Source organism: Tupaia chinensis, unplaced genomic scaffold (genome assembly GCF_000334495.1).
Source record: "Tupaia chinensis unplaced genomic scaffold, TupChi_1.0 Scaffold000062_1, whole genome shotgun sequence".
Taxonomy (NCBI): domain Eukaryota; kingdom Metazoa; phylum Chordata; class Mammalia; order Scandentia; family Tupaiidae; genus Tupaia; species Tupaia belangeri.
In genome coordinates, this window is record NW_006159520.1 from 2,133,029 (window position 1) to 2,148,209 (window position 15,181).

Here is a 15,181-nt window from a genome sequence, read left to right on the forward strand (position 1 = left end):
CTTTAAAAAGTGGAGTCCCAAGATTGCAGCCCCCAGAATTTACTCTCATGCTAGTTAGAGCTCTGCTCTCAGCAATTTATTGAAATTATCATGTAAGTGTTCTTACCACTTTATTGTTCCAGCTGTGTCTGATCCAGGCAAGTAGATGTCAGCTGAGTTTTTCTAGATGTGCTTGTCATTCCAAACACGGGTGCTCATTTGTTTTGTGACCTCAGTTTTTTAATGGATCCAAAAATATTATTTAGTTTTAGTATGCTTCACGTTTTCTTGTTGGAAGGGTGGAAGTAACAATTTGCATGCTTTTTACGTGGTAGCTAAACCAGAATTGTTCCATGCCAGGATCTTTTTATACATTATTTGATTTGATTGTACAACAAATCAATTAAGTAGGTACTATTATTGCCTTTTTTTTTGTAATCTCCTATAGGACACATTCCTTCAGTGAAGAGAGACCTAGAGAGTGAAAGAGGGAAAAAGTGAAAGCACTTCCCACAAAGAATAGTGATGTGTCATGGTCCCTTTTCCTCCATTTTTCCCTGCTTTTGGGATTTGGGGCACTCCTGCACACACACACCTGTTTCTCAAGCTGCTGAATATGGGACTTGAACCATGCAGTCAGCCATGTGGGATCCAGCTGCCTTAACCACCATACCATGGGCTGGCCCAAACTTCATTTCATATATAAGAAAAAATTGACCAGCCTATTGAATATTAATGATATAAAAACCTCATAGAGAGTTGAGAGGAAGGAAATTAAGGGGAAAAAGAAAGAAGCAAAACATTTAAGGAACACAAAATAGAAAATTATCTGTTGATGATAACATGTATGATAATATCTTTAACTGAACTAATCAATATGCAGTGTACTCATGCTGGGAAAATGTATTTTGCATGCTGTAATGATATACAGTGATTTAATGTGTATATATATATATATATATATATATATATACACACACACACACATATATGTATGAATGTATGTATGTGTGTATATATATGTATGTATGTATACACACATACACATAAAAAACTTAGATAAAAAGACTTTCAGATGGTACAGAAAAAACAAATATAGTTGTCCAGGAAAATGAAACTTCTCAGTGTTACCTGTACTGATATTGACAAAACATCTGTGATAATTACCTTACAGTAGAATTTAGGTTGGGCCAGCTTTTAAGAATTCAAGTTGGTCTAGATCCTGGCCTAGGAGTTAAGGAAATCAAATCCCACATGGCTGACTGCACTATTTGAATCATGGACCCCATGGCTTGAAAATATGCTGACTGCACGTGCACACATGCCCTAAATCCTAACCTGATGGATGAATGGAGAAGAGCTTGTAGCGTGACCGTGCCCCATTCATGTGTGCTTTCTTCCTCTCCCTATTTCTCTGTCTCTCTCTGGCAAGTGCACAATGGATTTTTTTTTAATTTAGTGTCAAATGTATTAAGGAATAATGAAAAAAAAGATAATAGTTATGATACTAGATTATTTTTCATTAATTTTTGCCTAGGATAAACTCATATATTATCAGTAGACATTTTAACTTCATTTTCATGCTATTCTCTCATTATTTTCTTTTTACATTTGTTAGAGGGCACATGGGCTCACCAAACACACACACACACACACACACACACACACGGAGAGGGAGAAAGGGAAACTGAGAAAGCATCCCCTAGGAGGAATAGTCACACTGCAATCTCTTTTTCTCCATTTCTCCTTTGGGATTTTTTGGCTTGCATGGACATGTGCCTAATGTGTTTTTCAAGTAATCAGATCCAAGACTCAGACCTCATGCCGTCAGTCATATAGGACCTAGCCGTATTAATCACCATATCACTGGCTGGTCCATGCTATTCTCTCTCAACATGCCTTAATCTTTAATTATTAGAAAAACTTAATTGTGTTGAGGTCCTACTAGTAATCTATTTAGGTTGGGCCAGCTTTTAAGAATTCAAGTTGGTCTAGATCCTGGCCTAGGAGTTAAGGAAATCAAATCCCACATGGCTGACTGCACTATTTGAATCATGGACCCCATGGCTTGAAAATATGCTGACTGCACGTGCACACATGCCCTAAATCCTAACCTGATGGATGAATGGAGAAGAGCTTGTAGCGTGACCGTGCCCCATTCATGTGTGCTTTCTTCCTCTCCCTATTTCTCTGTCTCTCTCTGGCAAGTGCACAATGGATTTTTTTTTAATTTAGTGTCAAATGTATTAAGGAATAATGAAAAAAAAGATAATAGTTATGATACTAGATTATTTTTCATTAATTTTTGCCTAGGATAAACTCATATATTATCAGTAGACATTTTAACTTCATTTTCATGCTATTCTCTCATTATTTTCTTTTTACATTTGTTAGAGGGCACATGGGCTCACCAAACACACACACACACACACACACACACACACACACGGAGAGGGAGAAAGGGAAACTGAGAAAGCATCCCCTAGGAGGAATAGTCACACTGCAATCTCTTTTTCTCCATTTCTCCTTTGGGATTTTTTTGGCTTGCATGGACATGTGCCTAATGTGTTTTTCAAGTAATCAGATCCAAGACTCAGACCTCATGCCGTCAGTCATATAGGACCTAGCCGTATTAATCACCATATCACTGGCTGGTCCATGCTATTCTCTCTCAACATGCCTTAATCTTTAATTATTAGAAAAACTTAATTGTGTTGAGGTCCTACTAGTAATCTCAAATAATGAAATACTTTGGAGTGGGTTCAACATAGACGCAAAATGCCAAATTTCATAGTTGGTTTTATTGTAGAAAGCTTCAGAATCATTTCTAATGTACGGCACTGGCAATTTTCATATACTTGATTGTATATTTTTCACTTTATCAGAGACAATATAAAAGCACATATTCATAGAATAAAATCAAAACTGTTACCATTTCTGTTCATTCATATCTGTAAGTATACAGCAGTTGAAAGATGGATTGAAGAGGTTAAGTGATGTTCTCACAGATTCACTATGATGTGTAAGATAAAAGAGAACCATTAAATTGTATATCTTATTTATGGAGAAACAGAAGTGGGCCCAATGGATTGTCAAATACTGTGTGAAATATAACTGAGCCTAGTAATGTATTTTTGCTAATCATTCTATTGTTTATATGAGCCTCAGCAGTAAGGTAGTTTGCTCAGTAGTGGCTCGGTGGTTTATTTGTTTTCATAGCATTTGGGGGACTGTTTTATAATTAATGCTTAAATTATGCTAATGTGTGGCTCACATATTCTCCTTATAGAAGGCCTCTGGTCACATGTCTTAGAGCTATGGCAGCATGCCAAACCTAAGAAAGTTCATGTAATGTCAAGCGCATTGAAGAGCCCAGGGGGAGGTAGAAAAATACAGGTGTGCTCAGGTGATCAAAGTGAGGCTGGTTTATGGCCACCCTCTGAAATGACCTGTCGGAGCAGACAGTCCACTCCTAGATGGGTGGGAATGTAGCTTCTGGGTTAGAGATCATATTTCCACAGTGACTTTGGACAGAGCCCTTAACGTTAGTTTTTGAGGTACCTATACAGGGAACATATCTTGTATGCATAGTCACTGCATGCTGTTACCAAGAAAGGATTTCTGCTGCCGGTCTCCACAAACCCACTACCTGTGTCCAGAGACATTTTAAAATGAAGAAATAGAAAGTACCACTAGAGAGAAGGTTGATAACTGCTCCGCCTTAAATAAAAGTAACATAGTCTGAAGTGCAAACAAAAGAACCAGAGCAAATAGTGTAGATTACAGTCCTAAAGAAGAGAAGCGGTTAACATTCCTTGTGACAATGATACTTGCCTTCATTTGTGTGTGTGTGTGTGTGTGTGTGTGTGTGTGTGTATGCATGTATGTGTATGCATGCACGTGGTATCTTCTCAGGGTCGTGCTATGTCATGATTCCCCCACCTCAACCTAAATAGCCTCACTACAGGCGTATGCCAACATGCCCAGCTTTTAGAGTGGGTCCTAAATTGAATGAGGCTTTTCAGGTGGTCTCAGCCTGCCAAGCAGCAGTGTCTAGTTCACATGACCACATCTGAGCATGTTGCAGGGATTCTTAGTTTAAAATTCATGCTGGACATTGAGAGGAAAGGGGAAGTTTTCACAACCTCTAGAAGTTATTCATGAATTTGGGCATGTATGCCCATTCTTTTTTTTTTGGAGAGGTTTTTTGCTATAGGGCGTGTGCACTCGCCAGAAAGACAGGGAGAGACAGAGAGATAGAAAGAGAAATCAACCCCCCCCCCGGGGGGTTGACCATGCTGCAATCCCTTCTCCTCCATTCTCCTCTCGGGATCTTGGGCACGCAGGCACACGCGCCTGGCTGAGGTTAAGCCACCAGGTCTGGGACTCAAACTGTGGTCCACTACATGGGAGTCCAGCGACATAGCCTTTACACCAACTGCTGGTCTCCATGTATGCTCATTCTGATTGGAATAGAGTCAAGTGCTTTTATCAGCTTCTTCAAGTTATCTGTTAACCAAATATAGAGACTATTAAAAACAATAACTTAGTTATATCTTTGAATGAACACTAGAAAAAAAATGTATTAATGTCACTTAAGTGAAAAGATAAAAGAAATAATGCTATGGAGTTTGATAGACCAGATTTAAATTCTAGTTCTATTGCTTCAGATAACCTCAAGAAAACTAGAATTCTTTTTGTAACACAGGGACACATAATGATACCTACTTCTTTGAACTATTATAGTTTTCTAAATAAAGAAATGTAAATGTAATTATGAAACACTCATCACACTGCCTGGCATATAGTGTGTGTTCAGTAAATGTTATTTCCAAGGCAGAATGCCAGGGTTCTTATGATGTCTGTAATTCTCTTTAAGATAGTTTTGTGGTCAAAGACATTGCTGCCCAACAAACTGAGGCCACATGGAAGGTCTAGATTCTATTCTTGGCCCACCCTAAAGAGTCTAGTGTGGCACTCATTTGTAGTCCTAACTACTGGAAGGCCAAGCAAAGAGTATCATAGCATGGTTAGACTGAATAAAAATACATATGAGAATCACCAGATGGTATAATGGTTACATTGTTAGACTCCCACATGGCCAACTACCTTTTGAGTCTCAGACCTCCAACTTGAAACCCATGCTGGGTACATGTGCATGCATGCCCAAAATCCTGAGAGGAGAATGGAGGAGAAAGGATTGCGGTATGGCCATCTGCCTCCCGGGGGGATTTCTTGCTTTTTGTCTCTCTGTGTCTCTCTCTGGCATGCACATGCACCCTATAGAAAAAAATCTCTCTAAAAAAAGATATACCACGTGTTTACACACACACACACACACACACACACACACAACATATATATATATATATATATATCAAGCAGCATGTGTGATATGTGTAGGTACTGTTTGTACTGTCCTAATTGGAAATTGAATTTTTCAGATGTGGCCAGATGAGATATTTTCAGAAGGCCCACATTCCAAATGTACCTACTATAAGTGCTTTTAATTATACTATTTTTGAATAATACCAGATGTTAATGTGAAAATTAAAAATGAGTTTTCATTGGTGAAATGTGTGGTTCATTAATTAGCAAAGGGACTTCAGAAGAAGGCTTTCATTGGTAAAATTAATAGTATTCTTGGTGTATGGAGTAGAGGAAATATTTTGGAGAATGTCCCCTCCCTTCTATAAGCAGAAATTAAAAGTAGAGCAGGGCTTCTCTAAATTGTACCCTCAAGAATGGTGTCTGTAGCTCTATCTTCTGTCTAGCTACTAGTGCCAATGTAGATTATCAGGATCATAAATTCCTGCTTCTAGAATATTGATCCATCTCCCTCTAGTGATTATACTGTACAATGTATGATAGACATCTTTAAAAAGACTAAACTGAGAATGAGGGCTTTATTGAATTTATCGAATAGGCTGTACAAAGTCTTTTCTATCTACTTGTTAGTAAAACTTTGCTTTATAAATGTCAGCCTGTTTGAGAGAATTTGATTAGAAACTTGCTCTTATTGTAGAAATATGTATTGGCTATATATATCTACCAAAAAGACTATAATAGGTGTTACTAATTTAGGCCAATTTGCAATAATAAATGAAACCTTTAGTCAGAACAAAGTGGGTCATTCAGATACCATATACTAATGAAAAAAAGAAAGGTAAAAACAGGTCTACTATGTGGATGACAAGGAAGCAGGTGAATGTCCTCAAGACCAGGCAAACTGAAGGGACCAGTAGTTAGTGTAATGGCTATGTTGCTGGACTCCCATGTAGTCGACCACGGTTCGCATCCCGGACCCGGTGGCTTAGAACTCACGCCGGGCGCGTGTGCGTGCATGCCCAAGATCCCGAGAGGAGAATGGAGGAGAAGGGATTGCGGCGTGACTTAATTCTAAATTATTTTAATTCTCCAAATTAATTTTCGGGTGCTTGTATCTCTTAGTGCCCCAACAATGAACTTATAGTTATTGTATATTATTTTATCATTTAAAAATGTTCATATAACTATGTCTCACTCTTACCCTCACATACCATATGAGAAACAAAAACAAGTACATTATGATCTCTACTCTATAGCTCAAAAGGGCAGAACTGGGGGGAGGTTCCATGACTTGACCAAAGTTCTAGTAATTCAGAACCTGGTAATGGGTGAATGTTATCAAGGATAAGTACAGTGTTTCATATACAAATGCTGTGTACCTGTGGGCTCTAAGCAATGAGATATTCTCCCCATCCCTTTTTTAACTTGTTGCCAGGGGTGTGTACATTCTCTAGAGAGACAGAGAGAGGTGTGTGGGGGGGGAGTGAAAACTTACCCCTCATGGGGAATGGTCACACAATTCTTTCCTCTCCAACTCTCCCTTTTTCAGGACTTCGGGCATGTGCTCTGGGTCCCAACTTGAACCACACAGTTGGCCATGCCACACTAACATGCCACATTCAGCCACACTAGCCACTGGGCCATAGGCTGGCCTGAGATAGTCTCTTAAATGTGATCTAGTTACTCAGACAAATCTTACCCATAACATCGTGACTTTTATCCTAATGCTAAGCAGGAGCATATTTAGTTGTATGCGAGAATGCCGACTTTAAGCACTGACTTGGACTGGGGAAAGTCATGCCAACTCAAGAAGTTAATTGGTTTAGAGAACGTTGGGAGAAGTATACATTCATCAGAGGGCAATGGCCAATTGCCTGGTATCTTGGTACTGCTTGCCAGCCAATGTGCAGACTGATGTTGGCATCAGATCTGAAGTCACTGATCGCCATGCACAGCTAGAGGGTACTAGGCTACAGAAACAGATTTTGAAAGGAAGAAGCTGAGACCTAATCCTATTCTTAATTTTCTTTCTTTATTTCTTTTTTATTTTATTGATTAATTAATTAATTTTTTTGCTAATATGGGGGTGAGGTGACGTTGAGAAAATGAAATGATGTCAGAACTACTGAGGTTGGTAGGTGGGAAGGTATAAGCTATGCTGGGGGAGCTCCTGGGGATAAAAGGATGCTTCCTAGAAAATGTTCACAAATGCTTGCTGAGTGGCATTTGAAGTGTCCTGAAAACATGCTTCTGGCTCGTGTGCCTCTTAAAGGTTCTGTAACAACATCTGAAGGTGTGCATGCAGCAGAGGGCACTTTACAGTTTGGCTGATGTGAAGGCTGAGGGATCACATATACTGTGAAGAAGATATTTTGTCACCATCACCTTTTCTGTCACCTCTGATGTCAGTGTGCAAAGGGCTTTTGGCTAGAGAAGTGTGTTTGGTATAGAGGCTATACCAATGGGATATGTTTTCACATAGGGACTATGAAAAGAGAAGAGAATTTTGTATATTTTGCCTTATATGAACTAAACCCCAAGTCAGGTATTTTAAGAATATTTCACTGAAAACTTCTCTTCTACCAATTGTGTTTATAAAAAATTAACTGCTAAGTTTTAAATCTATTTATTTTCAACATCACTAAAAATTATTAATAGAGAAAAAACCTATATAAATCAAGCTTACTGTGCTACAGGATACAATTCAGTTCATATATGCCCAACAAATGCCTGCAAATTTCCCAAACCAGAATTTAACTATCTATGCTTGATGTGGGAGGGCAACATACATACTTAATAAAAATTTAAAATCCAAGCCTCAGGGCTCAACAAAATTTAGTTCCTGCCTACTGAATTTCCTATTGCAAATAATATACTGCATTGGAAATAGAAAGTCGAGGAACTGGAATTTTTACTGAAATTATATAAAAGGCTCTTACTCCATTTAGTCAACTAATATAAAATACTTTGCTTTGGTTAACCCATAAAAGCTTTGTTTTTAGCTGATTCTGCTGCCTCCTCCTGATGGGTAGGTGATGCAGAGTGACTGGGGACAGTTGTCAGAAGCATCACTATGTCCACTATTATCCTCACTAGTTAGGGGCTTCTGAACACGTAATTTATAGTTCCAACTAGCTCTAAATTATTGAATGACTTTATTTATTTATTTTTGTAGTTGCCATAGGACTGGAAAAGGCAGAGAGAGAGAAAGCACTTCCCAATAAGGTAGTCATGCTGCAATTTGTTCTCCTCTATTTATCTATCCTGTCAACATTTGGGGCATGCACGCACACTCTCCCAGCATATTTTTCAGCCCACTAGGTCCAGGATTTGAAGCATGGAATCCAGCTCCCTTAACCACTAGTCTACAGGACCAGTCCGTGGGTGACCTTTTAGTTCCAGTCTCCTCTATTATAAAATAGGATAATAGAAGTTGCTCTCTAATATTTAATTGAGCTTTAGTGGGCTATAATTATCTCATACTATACTCCACTGATTGATATTGCTCCTGACCAAAACATAACAGTGTGGTAAAGACTTTTAATGCTTAGTCATATTAGTTCTTTGCTTCTTTTTGGATCCACTGCAGTTACATGGGGTCATGGGACTCTTTGATCAATGTACTATAAGTGCAATGTCACGGGCCAAAGTATGGAAGAGCAGTGTGAGTTTTCTACTGTTTTTGTTCTCTTGCATGGCAACTCTGTAAACTCAATGTTGAGATAACAAAGCCACAAGTTGAAAATGATGGGAATCCCTGACCCTCGGAAGAGTGTTGCCCTGGAGAGCAATTGGATTTGCAAAGAGCTTGGGAGGATAAGAAGGAAACTTGAATAGCTGAGATGCTGAGGATTTTTAACACAATATTGCTTTTCCCGTACACAACAAGAACATACTATTGCTGCAGATCCAGAAAGCTCACCAAGAAAGACCCATTTTATGTGCTTGCAGCAAATGAATAATTATTTCTAGGCAAAGTCACATGGTACATAACAAAGAGAGCAAGTGTCCCTTTGTATACCATTAAAAGAAGGCATAAGGAAGACACGTATAGCTAGAGGTGTTTAACAGAGTATGTAGCAGTCAGCCAAAAGTGCCTGTTTAATGAAAGAATACTATGAAGTTTTCCCACCTGTGTGTTTGGATGGGCGAAGGGATGTGGGGGCGTGTGAACGGGTTGAGAGCATCTCTGTATCCTGAGCACTATAGCACATGGTAGTGCTCAAGAAGTGTTTGTTGAATTCAGACGAATTGAGTGAACACTTAGTATGGTGAAGCATATGGTTGAATTTAAAACTGACAATATAAAAATGGATATTGGTCCCATTCCTTACTCAGAGCCTCTACTTAAAAATAGAAAATATCTAAGATCTATACATGTATACGATTGCCATTCACACATTCATTCATTCAGTAAATATTGAGTGTCTGCTTTGCTCAAAGCATTGTGTTAAACAGTAGGGATACAGGACTGGATAATTTCTCACTTACATTCCAGGGCATGAAGGTTGGGTAACATCAGGACAGAAGGGTCGTAGACACCAAGTAATTACTTAAATAAAATCCTTGTGAAAAGGGTCACCAAGGAGAATTATAGAATGCTCTAAGGGTGTATGACTGGTGGTTGGGGAAGGTTTTCAGTTTTAATCCAATTCATGGTTCTTTCTATGATAACTGGGCAACTAAAGGGCTTAGGTGTGTTTTTCAGCACATGTGGAATTTGGTGACTGTGGCACTGCTTGCAGCCATAGTGGTTGTCCAAGTGAAGAGAAGGCAGATGTTTTTTCCAGTACCGTTTAAATTGTGATACATTAGTGAAATACTAAATATTGCAGGACTCTAGCTTTGGGAAATAGGGGGAGGACAGAAGGAGATTCCATCCTCCCTTATCTCTATCAAAATTTGCTTATGCTTTTGACTCCATAATGTGGAGTTTCTCCTTAGAAAAAAGAGACTGTTATTTTTAATATCAGGAAGCTAAGACAAAGAGGAGTAAACTACTTGTCCAAAGTCATAGAGATAATAAATGTCAGAGCCAGAATTTGGACTCCATCAACCCGACTCCACAGTGAAGGTTTTTAACTCCTGCCTTACCCAATTCTGCATCTCTGAATGCTCTATACTATCAGAGCAGAGTCATTGCACTAGGGCACTAAGTTCCGAAGTCAGCACTACCTTCCAAGATTCTTAAAAAGGTCCCTTAATAAATCAAATGTGTATTTTTTCTGACAGCTCAGAATAGGTTTGTTGGTTGTATGGAAGAACTTGTTTGGTTGAATATATAATAGAGTGATTTAGTCATGATTTGAAGATTTATTGGAAATGTGTACATCTATAGACACTAAAGTCACTTGCAGAGAGTGAACGGTCACTGTCAGAGGCTGACCCAGGATACACGCCCCTTCTATAAAAGGCAGGTAGGATTGCTTTTACTGTGAATGGTTTCATTTTCTTTTTCTAAAGCCTACATAGTAAATCCTGGCAGACTAACTATATTTTTGATATAACACTGTATTTTGATTTGTTATGGGTATGCTGCTTTGTTTTATTTCCCAAGTAATAGAGTCCTTTTATAGACAATATGAGTTTCCTTCTTTGAAACACAAAAGTCTTATAGAAATTTTAAGAAACTGGGAAAAGAAGAAAAGTAGATTCTTTGAGTCAGTGGAATTCAAGTCATACGACTTAAAATAGTATTTCTGAAAGGATAAATAGAATGCTATTATCTGTACGCAAGCTTCCAAAGTGATTATTATCCATTCTAAAGTTTAAAGTTCATCTCTTTAACTTTCCTGTCCTATGGATGAGGGCCGCGGTGGGTCATTCTCTTGTTGGGTTAACAGTGGAAGTTACCTTTTATACCTCATAGTACTCCACCCTTGCTATATCTGAGAACCCTAGTGCTTATTTTCTGATGGTCAGATCTAATGGATATCCCTGGAGTAAATAAGTCACTCATACAGTGTAGGGAGAATTCTCCCAAGATAAGCTCACACCACATTTAGAATAAGGAATTTGAGTAGTCAAATAGTGCTATAGATAAGGTTCATATCTGTTGACTCTACTAGAATCTGTCAGGAGTCATGGCTGTAAGTGTTAGAAACTGAATTTGTCTGTCTTAGCTTCAAGTGGAATTGGGCTCAAGTTCCTTCCTAGAGAGCTGCTGGGGATACCAAATCAGTGGGAAGGAATCTGGAGAATAAGGTCAGAAAGGCAAAGAAGGAAAGAGGAACTCTGAAGGGCTGGAAACCAGAAATAGGCAAGGCTTCTACAGCAGGGAAGGGCTGGCCTTACTGAGTCAGGTGCTCATCCTTGACTGCTGAGACAGAGAGGGTGATTAGGACCTCTTTGCTCCTGTAGAAGGTACTGGACACCAGCTCCCATCACAGCTGCACACAGGGGAAGAAGTGCTCTGCCAAGCAGAGGTTCAAGCAGAAGTGGAAGTTAGGCAGCCAAAACCAGAAGCAGATACTTTGCTTCTGCTTAGAAAGCTGTATCCCCACCCATAACCAGTCATCACCTAGAATTATGATGCATCATGCTCTTCCCCATTTAAGAAATAGTATCTGCGGGACAGTTCTGTAGGTGGCCTTGGACTAATGCAGTCTCCCCCACCACACACACACCTTTTTGCTTGTGGTTCTCAGAGTAACTATAGAATATGCTTGGAATACAGCGCCCTGAGATAAGGGAGGGACTGATGATAACAACCCTGTCTCTGTTCCAGTTCTTTCCTCAGAAAGAGGTTATTCAAAAAAAACAACACTTTAACACAGTGAGTAGTGAGGGCCTGGAGTATAAAACCCTAGACAGAGTTGTAGAGTCCTGGTAAACTAGTTAGTTCAAAATCCTGGGCTTCTGTTTTCCCTAGCCGCCTAGTTATAACCTCTTCATGTAATTCGTGTTTATGGGTATTCAGTCTCACTGGACTCAGACGAGTTAATAACCAGTGCACAGTGAACCTGCTTCACAGAAGCTTATAGGGGAATATTGTTATGTTGGATATATGTCCCATTTACAACAAAACAAAATACATTTACAAAGCTTCTTTCTCTCTTTTCTGCATATCATCTAGGTAAATTTTCTTTGAAAATGATAAAGAAACCAATGAACATTTTTGAACCTATCAAGAGAGCGGCATGACTTAAAGAAAGTACTTTTTCTCTCCTTTACTGATCATCTACTAGGGTCCTGAGGTCACCATCTGTCTGTCTTTTTATCTATCCATCTATCTATTGATCAATCTCCTTACCTATCTATATTTTGATGTGTCTTAGGGTAAAGCCATTCATTAGTAGCAACTCTTATGCAGTCTCTTATTTACCTCTTTCTGACCTGTTGGCCGTGCGTGGATTTAACTGGGGCTTGGCTACCCTATAGCTAATAACCATCTACTTAATTGTTAATTTATAACCTAGGAAATAAAGTATAAATTATCTTTCCGTAATGTACTCAATGAAATGATGTCCTTTGTTGGAGGAAGTTGCTTACATCACTGATGTTACTTTCCTCCAATTTTAGGAACCAAAATGACATGACCAAAGGGTCAGACAACAAGAGATAGGAAAGAAGTATCCTCAGGTAGTTAAAGATACTGGTGAGGGAGGCAATCAGAATTCCAATCAGATTATTTGTACATACAAATATTTGCTAAGATTTGCACTGATGGGAACCAGCAGTTAGTGTAATGGCTATGTCGCTGGACTCCCACGTAGTCGACCGCGGTTCGCATCCCGGACCCAGTGGCTTAAAACTCACACTGGGCGCGTGTGCGTGCGTGCCCAAGATCCTGAGAGGAGAATGGAGGAGAAGGGATTGCAGCGTGACCATCCCCCTTGGGGGGTGATTTCTCACTTTCTGTCTCTCTGTCTCTCTCTGTCTGGCGAGCGCACGCATCCTATACTGAAAACCTCTCCAAAAAAAAAAAAAGATTTGCACTGATATGTTACCATAATTCTGACACAGATCCATTATGGAAATATTCATGGTAAAAATTATAGATAAAATACAAACTATTATTTGGAGATAAAAACTGACAATGGCTGGGACCAGCAGTTAGTGTAATAATGGATATGTCGCTGGACTCCCATGTAGTCGACTGCAGTTCACGTCCCGGACCCGTGTGCACGCATGCCCAAGATCCCGAGAGGAGAATGGAGGAGAAGGGATTGCAGAGTGGCCATCCCCCTTGGTGGGTGATTTCTCGCTTTCTGTCTCTCTGTCTCTGTCTGTCTGTCTGGCGAGGGCACACACCTTATCTCAAAAACCTCTCAAAAAAAAAAAAAAAAGAAAAGAAAAAAAAAAAAAGAAAAACTGACAATGGCTCACAGTATTTAAAAGTAACAAAAGACACCATTATGGCAAAGCAAACCAGGAAGGAGGATAATTCATTATGTGCAGTAAATGGCAGAGAGGTGGAAACTCTATAAGACCAGAGAAAGCAAGTAGAAGATATCCATCTAAGATTCTAATGGCAGACAGAGAAGTGTACACTTGCAGCCATCTCTGAATAGGAGGAACGACATGCCACCTTGTGAACTTCATCATCATTTACTTACTCCCCAGAATTGAAGGGACATGTGAAATGCTAAGCAATTTACCCTATATATCAAGGATTACTGTCTTGCTCAAACTATATATGCCAAAAATATTGACACATGACCTAGTCAATGCAAACAACCTATTACTTACTTTCTGACTGACATGTAATGCTTTTTGCTTAGTTAAAAATTTCTCTCCCAATCATTCTAACGATTATCTTCCTGACTCTTCACATGTGAGAGGAAGAGTATTCACAATCCTGATTTTACTATTCCAAGTTGAATTCTTAGCAAATTTATTCCAGATTCAAAAAATAATTGCTATTTTCTTTCTGTCTTTTCTCAGGGGGAAAAAAACACCTTCAAGGGCTGCTGTGCCTTCCTCTCATGGTGTAGCTAGGAAATGTACAACTCAGGGCTGCTAATGCACAGAATAAATGGACAGTCTTGCTAACTCCTATTATCATCATTGTGTCTAGAGTCTATGTCAGTTCAAAACTAAAATGTCCTCCTTTGCAGCCATAGTACTTTAAATATCCTAACAGTATCTGCATTTATATAATGTCCATCTGCACAATATCCAATCATCTTGACATATGTTCTATATTTCTATCTTTCTGTGTGTGTGTGCACAATTGAAGAAAACTGAGAGGTTATACAAGAACAACTTTTTTTGGGTTATATACATGTCCCAAACTTGAAGTCCTCACTAGTAGTTAAAGTCATGTAACTTGGAGAAAACATGGGCAAAAATGGAATAAGTAGATCAGAAATGATTAGTCAGCTCTATCTTCTCTTCTACCACACTATTTTACATCATTAATTTTAAATGCAAGGGCCTGGAAAGAATTGACTACTATTTAATGAGGTTTGATTTATTCAACCTTGTATTATTAGTGAAAATAGGATTCGTTGTTATTTGGGAAATACATTTAAAATAATGTACTGTTTTGAATAAATTATCAGGTTGATAAATATATAGCTATAACATTGATATCACTTTGCATTTGTACAAAATCTGGTATTTTACAAGGTACATTTCACATGTATCACTTTCCTCAACCTGCATAATCCTGAGTATTATTGTCCATAGTTTATAAATAGGACCCTAAAGCTCACAGAGGTTAACTGACAGCTAATAGGAGGAAAGCAAAGTTTCAGCCTCTGGTTTTCTTCTTTCAAACCCTTTCCAGTAGTGTCTTTCACTAAAAATAACAAAACAAAAAGTGACCCTCGTTCTCTCTTGCTTATAATTTATCAGTAGCCTCTTACCTATTTTTGCTAGTTTCCCTACTACTCAGTCTTCTCAGGAGCAATTCAGATGAGCACTCTTT